At 41.1% G+C, this 18,756-nt stretch overlaps 1 long non-coding RNA gene and 3 other non-coding genes across 4 annotated transcripts; 2 read left to right on the top strand and 2 right to left on the bottom strand.

The window, feature by feature from the left end:
• Window positions 1-10,427: 10,427 nt before the first annotated feature.
• Window positions 10,428-10,530, bottom strand: Trnay-gua (transfer RNA tyrosine (anticodon GUA)). Its single transcript has 2 exons — window positions 10,494-10,530; window positions 10,428-10,463 (listed from the first exon to the last, which is right to left on the bottom strand). It is a non-coding gene; the product is annotated as a tRNA-Tyr (tRNA).
• A 2,744-nt stretch (window positions 10,531-13,274) lies between these two features.
• On the bottom strand, window positions 13,275-13,346 carry Trnaw-cca (transfer RNA tryptophan (anticodon CCA)). The gene has a single exon. It is a non-coding gene; the product is annotated as a tRNA-Trp (tRNA).
• Window positions 13,347-13,453: 107 nt separating this feature from the next.
• Trnai-aau (transfer RNA isoleucine (anticodon AAU)) lies at window positions 13,454-13,527 on the top strand. The gene has a single exon. It is a non-coding gene; the product is annotated as a tRNA-Ile (tRNA).
• Window positions 13,528-17,829: 4,302 nt separating this feature from the next.
• LOC134202674 (uncharacterized) lies at window positions 17,830-18,449 on the top strand. Its single transcript, XR_009977300.1, has 3 exons — window positions 17,830-17,922; window positions 17,983-18,081; window positions 18,143-18,449. It is a non-coding gene; the product is annotated as an uncharacterized LOC134202674 (long non-coding RNA).
• Window positions 18,450-18,756: the final 307 nt, after the last annotated feature.

Raw genomic sequence — 18,756 nt, 5'->3', positions numbered from 1 at the left:
GGTAGTGTTATCCATCACAAGGAATCTACTTACAGCTGGTACCATTCTAACGCACTCCTCCTCGGCTGTGTGGATGGCACCCTGGAACCCCTCCAGCGATCGGTCGATGTCTTCGGTGGTCGCGAGGTCACTATCGAAGTTAAGGTTGCGATCCACGATGCGTTGAAAATGTATCCAGTCGACGTGGTGGTAGTCTTTCCTCAGGCGTTGATGGTTGTTCGTCACGATGCTTCCAGCATTTACCACCACCGGGTAGTGGTCCGAACGCAGGTCATTGATGGTGATTGGATGGGCGAGGTTGTCACCAAGATTTGACAGGAATATGTCCAAAGTTGATGGATACCCAGCTGGCGATAGGTATGTGGGGTTGTCCGGCACACAGACAGTGTAGTACCCTGCTTGTGCATCTTCCGCTAGCATCCGGCCGTTGACATTAGATCGTGTGTTGTTCCAATCTGCGTGCTTTGCATTCAGGTCTCCAGCCAACACTAATTTACCTCTTATTCTCGTCATCTTGCTGAGGTCTTGCTTGAATCGGGTACTAAGCTCCTTGGTGCATTGCTTCGGACAGTAGGCAGATATGATTTTCACTGGTCCCAGGTCAGTAGTCACCTCGATACCGACGGCTTCTATCACGGATGTGTTGAAGCTGGGGAGAGTGTTGAACTTGATGCCGCGACGGACGGCAATGGCAACGCCACCACCTTTACGGCCAGATATCCGATCCAGACGGATGACGATGTGATCTGGAAGTCCATAGTTTACGCTTGGCTTGAGGTACGTTTCGGTTATTGCGGCCACGTCAATGTCGTTTGAGTTGAGGAACTCGATTAATTCTTCACGTTTGCCTACCAGAGAGCGGGCATTCCATAGTAAAATTTTGATGGGTTTAGCAGCCATACCTGATGATAAAACGACCCAGGGTACGGATCTGCTCTTGTCTGTTATGACATTTTTGAAGTGCGTTGACCATCTCATCGAAGATTTCCATCACCTTTCCACACTGTATTTATCGGGCAAGAGATCCTCAATGTTGCCTTCATCCATCTGTACCGGTTCCGTTTGGGCGCGCCGTGATGGAGAGGCGGTTCTTGATTTCACCCAGTTCGGCGAAACTGGTGGTACGGCGTTGCTGACGTTGGCGCGTAGAGTGGGGTAGTTTTGCACGTTAATAGCTGGTGGCGGCGGTGCTTTGTCCTTCTTTCTTCCAGGCTGATTTGACGTGGATGCTTTCTTTCGTATGTCCCTGTATTCCTGTCTTTTCGGGCACGAGCGATCGTTACCTCGATGATTGCCTTTGCAGTTGGCACACTTAAATTCGATTGCACCTTCCAGTAGACAGTCCGCCGTAAGATGTCCGGGCACAGTTGGCACAACGAGGCTTACAGTTGCAGTGCCTGCTGCCATGCCCAAACTCAAGACAACGCTGACATTGAATTTCTGTTTGCGAACCGCGGTATGGTTCCCAGTGGCGAACAACCCTGCCAATTGTACGCACTGCCCTCAGAGCACCAGCCGTTACTGTGCCCTTCCGAAAATGTACCAGATATAGCCGGTAGAGGTACTTCCTTGTTGCTTCCTCCTTTCGCTTCATTGGGAAAACACCCAGTGGTTGTAGCTTGTAGCGGTTTATGAGTTCCGCCTCGATGGCACCAGTGTCCATGTCCGGCAGCCTTTGACCACCGACTTGAACGGTTTCACTCGCGAAATCGTGTGAGTAGTACTGTGCTTTTCGCCGTTTCAGGTACCCGATGACGGCGTCGTAGTCCTTTTTGGTTGCCGTTGACATATTTTTGCCAACCCGGCAGAGCTTGAATTCGCAGAGCACACGTTCGGCTTCCAACTCCTTCATCAGCTTGTCAAGGGAGACGTTTTTCACCATTATCGGTGAAGGTTTCTTCTTCGGAGCAGCTTGTTGCTTCTGTCCTTCTTCGACTTCCTCATCGTCAGACTCGTCTAGGTCGCTGTAGTTGATTGCAACATCACCGGTGTTGAACCGATTGCTTGATAGGATGTTTTCGAGGACGGATTGTTTATCCTCCTCTCGACGGTGCTTCGATTGCGGCAGCTTCGGGGTGCTGCCCGACGGTGACATCTTACGATTGTCGCCCTTCATCTTCTTCCTTGCGCTTGTCAGATCAGGGGTACTGACAGTTGTATTGGCTGACTGGTTTACCGACGCAGTCTTCTTACGACGACGCGGCATTTACTGGCCGACCGACCGACACTCGAATTAGAATTAACGCGTTTCTAAGCGACCGTCCGAGTTTTCCACGCAGTAACTGCCTAATAGCCAAGAAATAATAGGCCGCCCGTGTGCAGGCGGACCGGTGTCCACACCAGACTACCCCGCAAGGATCTGTGTGTGGATCGGAACGCTGGAGCAAGCTCTATAGTTTCTCCGTTGGTACCAGGAGAACACGTCCGAACAGCTCGGACGTTCTTTTTGACTCTTCTTTTCCTCGTGCTCTCGACCCTAGACGTGTTCTTCTTTTACTTCTTCAAGGTGCAAATTTTAACCGCTTGGCATCGGGTTGTTTGCTCCGCCTTTCGTTCGTTCAATGCCAGTGCTTTCGAACATAAGCAGCGACTCTTCTTCTTCTTCTTCTTGTACTTCTTCTATTACTTCAAAGTGCAAATTATAATCGCTTGGCGTCGGCAGCAGCGCAAGCGCTCTTCGGAGGGGGATGCTGCGAAAATTGATTCGCATGATGGTGTATATCGCGTTTTAGCGGTAACTTATCAAGTGGCTGGCTAACTTATCAAGTGGCCCCTTTGAGAGCCGTATCATTGGCATCGGCTTGCTTGCTCCGCCTTTCTTTCGTTCGATGCCAATGCATTCGTACATAACAAGGGCCTCTTCTTCTCCTTCTTCTTCTTCTTCTTTTACTTCTTCAAGGCGCAAATTATAACCGCTTGGCATCGGCTTGTTTGCTCCGCCTTTCGTTCGTTCAATGCCAGTGCTTTCGAACATAAGCAGCGACTCTTCTTCTTCTTCTTCTTCTTTTACTTCAAAGAGCAAATTATAATCGCTTGGCGTCGGCAGCAGCGCAAGCGCTCTTCGGAGGGGGATGCTGCGAAAATTGATTCGCATGATGGTGTATATCGCGTTTTAGCGGTAACTTATCGAGTGGCTGACATTGGGGTCAGTAGCAATGAAATGAAATTTTCTCTAGATTCTGCTTCGGTTTTGTTGCTGCTTGTGATTGGGAAGGTGCATTACTGGAAACAAATGGGGTGAGACAAATATTTTTCAAAGTAAAAATCATAAGCTGTGTTGTTGCTTGTGATTGGATAGGCGTATTGTGGAAAACAAATTGGTTCTTATCATAACCATCATATTACATGGGAGAACTTTGAGCTGAGACTGAGATAGTGTGTTTTGTATAAATATATCCTAAACACATGATAATTGAATTTTATATTATTATGCTATTGTTGTTTATAGTACGCTTGGCCATAATTTTTCCTTTAATCTTTTATGTTTCAACATGTCTTATTGTACTTGGTACCGTCATTTTAAATGCGAATGCATCTGTCAATTATGTATATCTGTCTGTAAATAAGGATTAATGTTCCCGTGTTACAATTTCTTCGAATAGAATTGAACGTAATCCGTGCTGATACAGTTGTTAACTCTGATCATGAAGATTCCGACGCCGATGAAAATGTTGTGATTGAACCTCAAGATCAGATGTCCATGATGAGCGTGGTGACGTTGAAGAAAACGTGTCTGCTGTCGCTGATGATGGCGAACATATTTTCTTCTCTTTTAACACAAGACAAACCCAATTTCGATCAGGCTGATTGGGAGTTCCAGAAACGATTCTGGTTGCGCATGTGATGTTTATGCTAGAATCTGGTTCAGGAATGATTTGAAACCAATCTCCAACTCAAATGCTGCCGTGTTACTCACGACAAATTATTTCGAAACGGTGGAAGGATTTTCGGCGTGTGCTACGTGTCGAACAAGCCTGAACTGCGGATCAATTCCCACATTGTCGCAATCAAATGGCTTTACATATCCCAAGTTTCCGTCCAATTTTCCCCTGCTGGACTCACTCACCACAAGACTGGTGTCTCCTAGGATCAACTTCATGCAGTTTCGTCGTTTGCGGCATATTGCAGGTTTGTGGAAAAGTTATATTACTTAAAAATTTATTACATCAAATAAATATATGATTTTCCTAATCTATTTTCATTTACATGCAACAGGTAATTTGGCAATTATCGGCCAAATTATCAACATTCTAGTCGACGTGGCCCAGATGGTAGGCGTACTTCCTCGCCAACTGGATGACGACTATGCTATCAATGTGTGCATTAGGTGGTTCAAAAAATCGATTTTGCTCCACAGTGCTCATCTGATTCTTTACCATGTTCTGAGTGTCCTCTGAAAATTTGAGCTCATTTGGATTAAAACTGATTTAGCACAAGCCGTTTCCAAGTATTCATGCAAATTAGTATGGGGAAATTTATTTTTTCATTATACTGTTAAGCGCAGTTTAAAAGAAAACCTACTTAGCTAAAAGGGATATTCAACAGCTTTCACCCAACGAAAACCGCATGTTGATTAATCGTCCCAATAATTAGTAATCGATTTTAAGACAGGTTGCGAATCTTTAGTCATGATCGTTAAACTTCTTTGAGGGCATCACTGAAATGTGCAGTGCAACATAGTAGCCTGAATTTGTGTGTGCTATCTTTCGCGCCACGAGCAGCAATGTTGCCTGTTGATGAGTTATGCAATTAGCTCCAGAAAACCACGATATAGATTAAATTCGATTACTAATTATTGGAACGATTAATTAAGGCGCGGTTTTCACTGAGTGAAAGCTGTTGAGTATTCCTTTTAGCTATGTAGGTTTTCTTTTAGCATGCGCTTGATGGGGAAGCGTCATTAACAGTATAATGAAAAAATAGATTTCCCCATACTAATTTGCATGCAAACTTGCAACGGCTTGTGCTAAATCAGTTTTAATCCAAATGAGCTCTAATTTTCGGGGACACTCAGAATATGATACCGAATCAGATAAGCACTGTGGAGCAAAATCGATTTTTTGAACCACCCTAGTGTGTATTCATATTACACAAATCAAGTTACTTGTACGGCTACGTGAAGAAAGGTACCGTTAAAGCATGGCTGGACTATCTGGTTACTACACCGCTCTACAGGAGGAATGGAATTGTTTTCAATGAAGAAAACTTGGCTGCGATCGGACAAACAGAGCAGATGGATATTTCGGAGGACCGTAGGGCAGTATTCCTTAAAGTCGTCGACGAGATGGACGAGATAGAGATGATGATTGGACAACAACATGCACTCATGTGGAATGAAGACAAGTCTCTGGAACTTGCACCGGCACAAAATCAGAAACCTGTCCTGTCTTTCCCCGATATTGTCGGTGTAGCACCAACTTAGAATTCGGAAGTCAGGACTTCCGAACCGAATTTTCTTCCGAAGTTTTATATGTCAAACTAATTGATGCGTTGTTTAACGCATCTTTAGGCGAATCCAGCGCACTACTTCCGAAGTTGGGAAAGTTGCCTGTATCTGGAGAAAAATCCAACTTCGGTAAAAACGTTCTATAATAATTTCTAACTTTGTTCCGGATAGACAATATTTATCTTGGACATCCGAGATGCTTCAACCATGAAGTCATGCGGCTGCGGGTATCGGAAGGATTAAACAATACCTCTAAATGCATGGGCACTGCCAACTTAACAAGGGCACAGTCCGCAATATCGCAATATCAACGCTGTAGAGAATAGTAATAATGAGAAGAATATAAAAAATAGATCTTTTACTTGAGTGCATTATTACTTGAAACTTGCCTGTTTGATTGGAGCGTGTAAAAGTTTGACAGTTCATTCAGAAGGGTGCTTTCGAATGTCGAGTGTATTTGTCAGTCTCATAATTGATGTGTAAGAGTAAAGTTCATGTTTTCCGTCGCGCTCACTTATACGAAATCGGATGAAACAGTATCCGAAACGAAATTCACGACAATGTCGCGGTTGGTGGGGACTAAACGCTCCCAATTTTCAAAAAAGTTTTGTGTTGCTTGCGGTTTATATTCGCTTGTTTTGTGTGATTCGGCCACGTAATGGTTTTCACGATGCGATGTTTTCAGGATTTTATTGAGGTAGGGTAAAAGACCCAATAGTGGAGGAACTAAGCACGTTCTATCACTATTTGTTGGTTCACACCAAGTCCATACTTCATTCCACTTACCTCGAGTGTGCATATGAAAGGTAATTCATTATATTTCATCCAAAAACTGAGCTAATTGCAGCAACACCCATCATTTTTTCCTAAAATTGTACCTCCATGTAATTCCAATAGTTGCGGTAATTTTTAATTCGGGTTCCTATAGTTGCGAATCTCATTGTTTTCATATGGGACTCGCAACTATGGGAACACTACCGCAACTATTGGTGCAAGGCTGAGAAAAAATATAGGTATTTAAATGATACTTTGCCAATTTCACGGGAAATCCATAAATGTTTTCTGTTATTTCGTCTATTGACATGTCAACAAATTGGTAGACTAGATGGGTTGCTGCGTTTGAGACGTAAATTTCGTAAAAATAGCATTACCGCAACTATAGGAACACCCACGACTATTGGAACTTTGACCCTATGGTTTATTTTTTCATTCGTTACGATGACTGAAGTGCCTGTTAGACGCATATTGCCAGTTGCATGGTGTAATACTGTCGGCGTAGCACCAAATTAGAATTCGGAGGTCTGGACTTTCGAACCGAACTTTCTTCCGAAGTTTTGTCTGTGAGACTGGTTGATGCGTTGTTTAGCGCATCTTTAGATGAATCCAGCGCAATACTTTCGAAGTTGGGTAAGTTGCCTGTATCTCGAGAAAATGCATCGGACCTAGTTGGGTCAAGAAAATCCAACTCTGGATTTGGTTTGTCGGTTGCTGTATACGCTATCGGATCAGTTGGGTTATAATAATCCAACTTTGTTTTTGGAAATTTTCTAATTTTAATGCTTGAATGATTTCTTGGGCGTGGTAAGCTTAACCCATGAGAGCATAATGGAATCAGCTATCGCCGTAGACGTCAATTGAACTGATGTGAGAAGATTTTTGGACATTTTCTGATTTTAATGCTTGAATGATTTCTTGAGCCTGGTAAGCTCAACCCATGACAGCATAATGGAATCAGCTGTCGCCGTAGACGAAGTGTTAGAAAATGTAAATTGAACTGCTGTAAGATTTTTGGAACATTTTTTGATTTTAATGCTTGAATGATTTCTTGAGCCTGAGAAGGTTAACCCATAAGAGCGTAATGGAATCAGCTATCGCCGTCGATGAAGTGTTAGAACATGTCAATTGAATTCTTTGAAAAGATTTTTAGACATTCTCTGATTTGAATGCTCGAATGATTTCTTGAGCCTGGTAAGCTTAACCCATGACAGCATAATGGAATCAGCTATCGCCGTCGATGAAGTGTTAGAACATGTCAATTGAAGTGCTTTGGAAAGATTTTTAGACATTCTCTGATATGCATAATGGAATTAGCTATGTGTTAGTGTTAGAAAATGTAAATTGAACTGATGTGAGGAGATTTTTGGAACATTTTCTGATTTTAATGGTTGAATGATTTCTTGAGCCTGGTAAGCTTAACCCATGAGAGCATAATGGAATCAGCTATCGCCGTAGACGTCAATTGAGCTGATGTGAGAAGATTTTTGGACATTTTCTGATTTTAATGCTTGAATGATTTCTCGAGCCTGGTAAGCTCAACCCATGACAGCATAATGGAATCAGCTATCGCCGTAGACGAAGTGTTAGAACATGTCAATTGAATTGCTTTGGAAAGATTTTTAGACATTCTCTGATATGCATAATGGAATCAGCTATCGCCGTAGACGAAGTGTTAGAACATGTCAATTGAACTGATGTGAGAAGATTTTTGGACATTTTCTGATTTTAATGCTTGAATGATTTCTTGAGCCTGGTAAGCTCAACCCATGACAGCATAATGGAATCAGCTGTCGCCGTAGACGAAGTGTTAGAAAATGTAAATTGAACTGCTGTAAGATTTTTGGAACATTTTTTGATTTTAATGCTTGAATGATTTCTTGAGCCTGGTAAGCTTAACCCATGAGAGCATAATGGAATCAGCTATCGCCGTCGACGAAGTGTTAGAACATGTCAATTGAACTGATGTGAGAAGATTTTTGGACATTTTCTGATTTTAATGCTTGAATGATTTCTTGAGCCTGGTAAGCTTAACCCATGAGAGCATAATGGAATCAGCTATCGCCGTCGATGAAGTGTTAGAACATGTCAATTGAATTGCTTTGGAAGGATTTTTAGACATTCTCTGATATGCATAATGGAATCAGCTATCGTCGTAGACGAAGTGTTAGAAAATGTAAATTGAACTGATGTGAGGAGATTTTTGGAACATTCTCTGATTTTAATGGTTGAATGATTTCTTGAGCCTACTAAGCTTAACCCATGACAGCATAATGGAATCAGCTGTCGCCGTTGACGAAGTGCTAGAACATGTCAATTGAATTGCTTTGGAAAGATTTTTAGACATTCTCTGATATGCATAATGGAATCAGCTATTGTCGTTGATGAAGTGTTAGAACATGTCAATTGAACTGATGTGAGAAGATTTTTGGACTTTTTCTGATTTTAATGCTTGAATGATTTTTCGAGCCTGGTATGCTCAACCCATGACAGCATAATGGAATCAGCTGTCGCCGTAGACGAAGTGTTAGAAAATGTAAATTGAACTGATGTGAGAAGATTTTTGGACTTTTTTTTGATTTTAATGCTTTAATGATTTCTTGAGCCTGGTAAGCTTAACCCATGAGAGCATAATGGAATCAGCTATCGCCGTCGATGAAGTGTTAGAACATGTCAATTGAATTGCTTTGGAAGGATTTTTAGACATTCTCTGATATGCATAATGGAATCAGCTGTCGCCGTAGACGAAGTGTTAGAAAAAGTAAATTGAACTGATGTGAGGAGATTTTTGGAACATTTTTCTGATTTGAATGCTCGAATGATTTCTTGAGCCTGGTAAGCGCAACCCATGAGAGCATAATGGAATCAGCTATCGCCGTCGATGAAGTGTTAGAACATGTCAATTGAATTGATTTGGAAAAATTTTTAGACATTCTCTGATTTGAATGCTCGAATGATTTCTTGAGCCTGGTAACATTTTCTGATTTTAATGCTTGAATGATTTCTTGAGCCTGGTAAGCTCAACCCATGAGAGCATAATGGAATCAGCTATCGCCGTAGACGAAGTGTTAGAAAATGTAAATTGAACTGCTGTGAGGAGATTTTTGGAACATTTTCTGATTTTAATGCTTGAATGATTTCTTGAGCCTGGTAAGCTCAACCCATGACAGCATAATGGAATCAGCTATCGCCGTAGACGAAGTGTTAGAAAATGTCAATTGAACTGATGTGAGAAGATTTTTGGACATTTTCTGATTTTAATGCTTGAATGATTTCTTGAGCCTGGTAAGCTTAACCCATGAGAGCATAATGGAATCAGCTATCGCCGTCGATGAAGTGTTAGAACATGTCAATTGAATTGCTTTGAAAAGATTTTTAGACATTCTCTGATTTGAATGCTCGAATGATTTCTTGAGCCTGGTAAGCTTAACCCATGAGAGCATAATGGAATAAGCTTTCACCGTAGACGAAGTGTTAGAACATGTCAATTGAATTGCTTAGAAAAGATTTTTAGACATTCTCTGATTTCAATGCTCGAATGATTTCTTGAGCCAGGTAAGCTCAACCCATGACAGCATAATGCAGCATAATGGAATCAGCTATCGTCGGTTATGAAGTTTTCGAACATGTAAAGAAGTGCTAGAATGTATTAATTGCATTGGAATAGAAGTACATTTGAAAGAGTAGAGGAGAAGGAGAATGTAGAGAATAGTAATAATGAGAAGAATATAAAAAATAGATCTTTTACTTGAGTGCATTATTACTTGAAACTTGCCTGTTTGATTGGAGCGTGTAAAAGTTTGACAGTTCATTCAGAAGGGTGCTTTCGAATGTCGAGTGTATTTGTCAGTCTCATAATTGATGTGTAAGAGTAAAGTTCATGTTTTCCGTCGCGCTCACTTATACGAAATCGGATGAAACAGTATCCGAAACGGAATTCACGACAAACGCCAGGGAACATATTCAGAATTTCAAAATAAAATCTTTTACACTTCACGTAATCCTACGTCCAATTGGCGGTCGTGTCTCGGATACAACCTTCTACTTTTTTAAGATTAAAAAGAACAACCTAATAAAGATTAAAAAACGATTATCGTCAAACATACCAACAGTTAGGTCGCACGGAAAAAAAATGATCGGAGCACCAGTTTGCCGATGAAGAGATCAACTTGGTTTCTATTAATGGTTTCAATGCATAAAAAGAATATCCTTCGAGCCGGATTTGAACCAGCGACCTATGGATAACTGTTGGTATGATTGATTACCACTCTCTCTACAGTCCACCGCTCTACCAACTGAGCTATCGAAGGGTGTTAAAAATAGCAGTCGCAGAACCGTTCGACTAGCACCTACTCGTTCATACTTCCTCCCCTGTCCGTCCGACCAGGTTGGCAAAAAGGAAAACAAAACGGACAGCATAAAATTATCACGTGCGCTATTATTGGTCATCGCCTCGTTTCCACATGTTTCTCTGCTTCGTGTAGCGCTGCTCGCCTCATAGAGTTCACAGCGCGAACTATGTGCATTGGTGTCGTTCTTATCAATAGCGAAATCAACGAAACGAAGCACATTATAGTCTCTTGCAGGGCGATGCCAGTTGATATCTCGAAAGGTCGACTTTTAATATGGCTCAAGTCCACATGCCGTCGGATAATACAAATGCCGTTCGTAATGTCACAGGAAGAAAAAACAAACATTTGTTTCCGCGAATCAGATGCTATGCATTCTTCTATCAGCGTTCCACTGAAGTGATAAATGTCCAGCAAAAGCTACTTTTGAAATGATCTCAGAATCTGTTTCGACCTTTGATTGTTTTCGTATTTCGACTTCAATGGTATAGTAAGGACGTCTTCGGTGTCTCGTACTTTACACGAATTTCTATTAGCAGGTGCTTATCAAATTTCATTCCTCAACTCGTTCGATGGCCTATACAAAACATGCACTTGCTTGGCTAAATGCGGTGTTGGTTTTGTACTTGGCGTGCGCCACCTTATTTCAATATTCTCATCCGACGACGGAACCGCTCCTCTTCGTTTGGTACACTGATGTTCTGAAATAGGGGTAACTAAAGACACTATAAACAAAGACGGGAAATGTTCCAATTGGAATTCCAAATTTACTGTCAGTGTCATTCCAATCGAGCAAGAGACCTGTCATTCCAAAATATCGCGCGCAACATTTGGCAAGGGTTCATTTGAACCAGCACGAATAAATATGTTTGTATTAATATTTGAATATTTTTTCATGGATTTAGGTAAAAAAGTGTTCGTATGTGGTTGAAAATCAATTGAACATGTTTATAGTGAATTGTGGCTTTTTATTGGGTGGTTGAACACGATACAAATAAAATATTTTGGAATTATGAAATTAGTATAGACCAATGTGGAAAGTTTATCCAGCATCAGCAGTGTTGCGCACGCAGAGTTGCCTGGTGATTTATTTGTTTAGGGATCAGACTTCCCGTCTTTGTATATAGTGTCTTTAGGGTAATCAACTAGCCCGTCCATCAGTAGCCTAAAGTGGCGCGAAAGTTAGAGGAGGTCTTGTTCTTGTATAAATACTTTGTTGAAGCAAGCAAGTTGTCTCATTCTGTTAAGACAATTCCGATTTCTGAAAAGTCTTCCTGGCGGGGATGCTGTATTCGTTTTTCTTTATTTAGCTTTGGCTGGGGGCGCGTTTATACAATAGAGCTGGTCGGATAGCGTGTGGCGTTCTAATTAACGCAAGTTGGTCGCTTTTAATTAACTCTTCCACCGGCTTTGTTTACTTCGCCTTCGTCCGATCGGGCTACTTGCTCAAGGTACAGCGCCAGCGTAGGCTTTGGAAGCGAGGTCGGATGGGTGACAAAAGAAAGGCACAACAGTTAGTTGGCTGCAAAACCGACCGACGCCATTAGCGGACAAGTTGTGACGCGGCGATGCCAACCTAGCTCTATTCGCCGGGATAATTTTAATTGGTAAATATTGGTAACTATTAGTTGTTTCGAGCGGTTCAAACTTTTCTCGCTGTTGGAAACAGCTTAGCCGAGATAAACTTTTCCCATTAGGCGAGATGATTGTCCACCATCGTTTTGTGTAGTTTGACAAGCAGATGTCGAAAGAAGTAAGTGGTGCGGAATTTGTGCTGCTGCCTGCTCCCAATCAAAATTCAACAGCTTAGGCAAATTATTCACTTCTAGTTTATATTTGGTGCAAATAGCAAACAACGGTGTTGGGGATTTGTAACTTTGCTCGGACTGCATTTAATTCGGTGGCGTTGCATAAACAAACACCATACAATTTCCGATGGTGTCCATATGCAAGTGGGAGGTTTCTGCATTTGCGCGAACATTGGAATTAACTCACCGCTCTGTTGTTGTGGACGCAGCATTTCCTTCATTTGTCTAATTTATGCGACTAAAGCTAACGTTCACACATGCGATTCGAGTAGTGCATTGGAAGGCTACAGTGGCAATGAATGAACGACCACCTGTTCTATAAGAGGATTTGTTGCTACAACTTTTATACACCGCACTTGTTTCCCTATGAAATGATAAACAAATGGGAAACTTTATTCGTTTGGTCGGTTGTTTACCGTGTCGTTTACTCGGTCAGGGGTTTATTTAGAGTGTTTATTCATTTGAATTCGACGAATAAAAAGGCTTTTATGCGATTCCCGTCAGAGGTTAGTTACTGTGCAGGTGTCTACAAACAACAGGAAAACAATGCTTTCTAACAGTTGATACACTGTGAATGTGAATTAAGTGGGATTTTTTTTGATGATGTATGGAACTGTTAAAATAATAATCTTTTATCAAATCATTAGGTACAAACATTGGTGTAAAAGATCTTCAAACATTCCTTCAAACTTTTTATAGGTTTACTGCCTGTTTTTGATAGCAGTACGACTACTATAGCATTCTAATCACTAAAGTATTATACTTACCTTTTTTAACGAGTAAGGAGAATGAAACTTTCAAGGGAATAGTTAGTTCACAACACTTCTGATGCTTCAAATATGTCAGAGGCACTGAGTAGCTAAATGTTGCGACAATCTTATAATAAAAAAGCGACGATGACCCCGACGTGATTTGAACACGCAACCTTCTGATCTGGAGTCAGACGCGCTACCGTTGCGCCACGGAGTCTACCGGCGGTCGGTAATGCAGTCATTGTACATCATTCGTTTACGATTGTGTGTATGTGTCAGTGTGCACATGTAAGAAAATTCATTCTATGCATCTGATCGTATAAGGGCTCCATAGCTCAGTTGGTTAGAGCGTCGTGCTAATAACGCGAAGGTCGTGAGTTCGATCCTCTCTGGAGCCAGATTTTTGTGCAACTTAGGCTGAAAAGAAAAACAGTCACTGTTTTTCAGTTGACGATCACCACACCCCCTCCTCCTCCCCACGGTCATATTTTTTTTCGAATATTAGTGCAAAAATTGAAGTAATAAATCATAGAGATAGATTATCGCTGTCGTCACAGCTCAAAGCATCTTTTGCTGGATGAGAGCCAAATATCACTGCAAAACGCAAATGATTTGACCAATATGAACCCATCATGTTTGGAAAACAGTTAGTAGTAGTAAGTAGTAAAATTCATTTTAATTTTTGGCAGCTTTAGTTTGATATTAAGTGTTTTGTCTATGAGCACTTCATCTTAGGTTAATTTTAAATACAGTTATTTTTTTTACTCGATATTGAGAAGACCATCGAGTTAGGGAGGTATCGAGATATGGAACACATTTATACTTTTTTTTCCAAAGCATCAAATACTTTTCAGAGCATGTAGAAACATGGTTTGAGGTCATTTGCCATTTGACTGAAAGGGTAATTTTAGAAGAAACGTTTATTTGACCGAACTCAATTTGGCCAAATAGTTATAATTGGTTCCTCATTAATGGAGATTTTTGAGGTGAACAGTTAAAAGTAAGAACTGAGAAGTGAGAAATGGGAATTTTCGAAGTGAGTGCAGATGAGTGAGAAATGGTAGTGGGTACTTAGTAGTGAGATGTGTGCAGTACCAAACGAGAAGAGAGTAGTGGAAAGTGAAAAATGATAAGTGAAAGGTGAGTGGTGAGAAGTGAGATGAGACAGTTACGAAGTGAAAAGTAGGAATTAGTAGTGAGGAAAACAGAAGAAAGACGTAAGCAGTGAAGAATAAATACTGGAATGTGAGAAACGAGATGCTGGGAAGTGAGAATTAGTGAGATATAAGACAGGAAGAAAAAGAAAAAGTAAGGAGGAAGGAGTAAGAAAGAAGACGAAAAAAGACGAAGGAAGAAGTAAAAAAGAAGAAGGAAGTGGGAAAAGGGACGATGGAAACAGGAAGAAGGAAGGAGAAAGAGGAATAATGAAGACAAAAGGAGAAAGAAATATGAAAACGGGAGAGTATAGAAGGTAAAAGAAAGAAGGGAGAAATATGAAGAAAAGGGTAAAGGAAGAAGAAAGAAAGTAGTAGGGAAGAAGAAAGAACGAAATAGTAATAAAAAGAAGATAGAAGGTTTTTAGCAAAAAGAAGAAGGAAGGAAACTGGAAAGAATAAGGATTAATTTCACAATTTTCAATTCTCATATCTCACTTCTCATCACATTCCACTTCTCACTCCTCGGTCCTCAGTTCTCTTTTCTCATTTTTCACTTCTCACTTCTCGCTTCTCATTTTTCACTTCCCATTCCTCACCTCTCACTCCTCACTTTTCACCTTTCACTTCTCTCTTCTTTCTGCTCACTACTCACTTCTCACATAGCACTTCTTGCTACTCACTTCTCAATTCCCTCTTCTAACTTCTTTCTAACAATGAAAGAAGGAGAAAGAAGGAAGAAAGAATAAGGAATAAGGGAAAAGATAAAGGAAATGGGAAAAAAAGATATTAGAAGAAAGAGTAAACAAGGATGAAGCAAGCTCACTTAATACTTCTCACTTCACACTTTTCAATTCTCACTTCTCACTTTTCACTTCTCGCTTCGAATACCACATTTCTCATTTCTCACTTTTAACTTCTCACATCTCACTCTTCACTAGTCAATTCTCACTTAGCACTTCTGACTTCTCAACTATCAATTCCCACTTCTTATTTCTAATTTATAACTTCTCACTTATCTTTCACTTACTTTCCACGTCTTACTTTCCTCTTCTCACTTTTCGCTTATCATGACTGAAAAGTGAGTGAGTTTTCACTTCGAATTTCTCACTCCAACTTCTTATTACTCACTTTTCACTACTCACAATCTTAAAATAAACTTTTAACTATTCGTCCAAATGGCCTCAGACCGTGTATGTTGCGCATACGTGAACCGTTTCTGAGAACATCGAGTTAGCGAGGTGAAAATGCACTGGAAAATTACTTCAAGCTAGAGGATATCCAGTAAGAGATGTATCGACTTACGGGGGGAACGCAGTATGTTAGTTTCAAGAGACTTTGAATTTCATCGAGTAAGGGAAAATATCGAGTTAGGGAGAGTTCACTGTAACATTGGATTCCAGTAATTTGTTATTTTCCTAATTTACAAAGTGGCTCACAGAGAACACTGCTAAGCCTAAATTTGTTAATTTGATAATCTAGCTAACTACTTCATGGACAAACAATTTCACAACCTTGCTGGGGAATAGATCCCAAATGGCCTGTTGGTGTAATACCAGACAACGATCCCTAAACCGATCTTCACAATTGTGTAGCGTTTTTATCCCGGCCAGAGGATGTACCTCGGATGTTCTTGTTCTGGAAGGGGTGTTAAGAATCATCCGCAGGCATTTGTTTTGGACCCGATAGAGTTTGAGGTGATGGGTTTTCAAGGCGGGGATTTAGAGTGGGGGGCCTCCTTAGCCGTGAGGTAAAACGCGCGGCTTCAAAAGCAAGACCATGCTGAGGGTGGCTGGGTTCGATTCCCGGTGCCTGTCTAGGGCAATTTCGGATTGGAAATTATCTTGACTTCCTGGGCATAAAATTATCATCGTGTTAGCCTCATGATATTCAAGTGCAACAATGGTAGCTTGTTTAGAAACTTCGCCGTTAACAATTGTGGAAGTGCTTTAATGAACACTAAGCTGCGAGGCGGCTCTGTCCCAGTATGGGGTTGTAATGCCAATAAGAAGAAGAAGAAGAAGAGTGGGGGGGAAATGATGACCGCATTGATACAGATCTTCCAGCTGGTGAAATATCTGTCAGGGCATTCAGTCCTCGTTGGAGTTTTGTCACCAACGCTCTGATCACCTTACCTTGGTAGACGATGGAGGTGTCATCTGTGAACCGAGAAAGAATGCCGCCCCTGGAGGTTCCGGCATGTCGGACGTGAACAGGTTAAACAGCAGGGGTCCGAGGATATTGCCCTGGGGCACACATGCGACGATGTTGTGCGCATTGGAACTCGCTCCGCTGATTGAGACCCGGGATGTATTTGCCGACAGGTAATTGTTGATTATTTTTACCAGGTGGCTGGGAACATTATAGCGTTGTAATTTTAAAACCAGGTCATGCCATACGTTATCGAACGCCTTCTCGTCATCGAGTAAGGCCATGGCAGATGTTTTAGAGACATACTTGTTCCGTCTGAGGACTTTGGAAACTCGGGTTCGTTGGTACACGGTGGATCGACCGCGTCAGAAACCAATCTGTTCCTAGAGCAAGAAGATGTGATGTTCGGCAGACTCAAGAATCCGGCTGTGAATCGCGCCTTTTCAAACAGTTTGCATAACCCTGAGAGAAGGGTGATGAGACGATAACTTTTTGGAAAGGAGAGATCTTTTCCAGGCTTCCGGTTGGGGATGACTTTCGCTGACATCCAGGACGATGGGAAGTTTCTGAGACGGAGACAAAGATGGTCGCGATACTTTCTCGTCGTGTCGTGGCGAACGATTTTGTGCATCATGACTGCTTTCCAATTCATGGATGAGCTTTTTTCTATACCATGTCATGAACCCTCACAGCAAAGCCTTGAGCGGCTTCGTGCCGGGGAGGTCATGAGTGTAGAACTCATATTTGTGGACCTCAAGTAACTACTCGACCGACTTGTGATCGTGGGCATTAGAGGCCTGAATAAGAAAAACGCGGATAGGTATGTGCCGCCAATCGAACCGTCAAAAAACAGCAGCCAATCGAGCAGGAGACCTGTCAAGCAGCCAAAATGTTGGCTCATATACTGAAAACGGCCAAATTCGATTTTATACCATTTTGAACGTATTTTACATTAGATTGCAATAATATATGCAAGTCAATTATTGATTATGAAATAAAATTCCATTGTTTATTGGATTCTATTGTTATGTAATGTGGACACATAAAATAGCGGATTGAGAGACTTTATCTACATAAACCATTTCTTCCTTTCCATGTGTTGTTCTTTGATGAAGAAGATTGAATGCAGTATTGGTAGAGTTCTATCCGCGTTTCTCTTATTCAGGCCTCTACACTGATAATAATTGTGTCGTAAAAGCAACTACACAAACATGTTTATCGCTACTATGCATCAAACTAGTAACCTATGATATTTTGCAAAACAACCACATTATAGTTATCATAACTATGTTTTGTTTTACTATTTATACTATTGCGCATAGTAGTTTCAACTGTGCAGCGTTTTTACGAAAATAACTTTCCCCTTCTTCCATATTGGAACTTTGTCAATCTCGGGCGGAGTTGACAGGTTGCTACGGGTGAAAGAAAATATCTAAAGGGTATCAGTTTTCGGACGGTTTAAACTGAACCAAGCAATGAACTATACTGGTAAGTTAACAAATTAAACGGCTGAACATATTAATCTGCAATTTATAACGATTTTTGTAGGATATTTTGTGATAAGGTTGCTGCTAATTACAACATATGCGAGGAGCTTCCTTATAAGATCATTTCATATGGAAAACTGAACAAATCCTGCCGCATACGGTAAGTTTATATAATAAACAAAAGAAAATGGGAAGTTTTGCGAATTATTATATTATTGCAGGAAAATGTTTTGCTATCACCACTTCCGCAACCATCCACGGAAAAGGTTGAAGAGACTTTTCTCGATCTTCCCTCGGATCAAAACCCTCCGAACGAACTACGATGCTGCTGCCGTTGTAGAATCCACAGGACCTTACTACTGAAGGACACATAGAATGGTTTGTCTTCTGCTGCAGCGCAAATTCAGAAGGAATCCCGGATTAAGCATTCCAGCTCGAAATTCTAACGTTAGGCAGTCGTTTTCGCAGTCGTATGAATTCTCCGGAAAATTGTTTTTATGAAAAAATAACGATGACGTAAAACGATAATAAAAAATCTTACTGAAGATCTGTTTTGTTTACTCTGTAATTATACCCGCGTCACCCACAGTAAACCGTAATATAAATTCGCAGTTAAATTTACTATGTGCAACACTGCAGAACGTAGTAGAATTGACAATAACACAGTTTAATCTATTACTTCTCTTCTCTGGATATTGCATGGTAAAATTTACAACATACACAGTTGGAGTAAATATGAGTTGCGTTCTGCACAAAAAAGCAAGTGGTAAAATGTTTTTAATTTTACCCTGAATATGGTAGACGTTACTATGCCGTTGCTTTCAGTGTAGTGGGC

The sequence above is a fragment of the Armigeres subalbatus genome, unplaced genomic scaffold (assembly GCF_024139115.2).
Source record: "Armigeres subalbatus isolate Guangzhou_Male unplaced genomic scaffold, GZ_Asu_2 Contig1344, whole genome shotgun sequence".
In the NCBI taxonomy this organism is placed as follows: domain Eukaryota; kingdom Metazoa; phylum Arthropoda; class Insecta; order Diptera; family Culicidae; genus Armigeres; species Armigeres subalbatus.
This window is presented reverse-complemented; position numbering and strand designations above follow the sequence as displayed.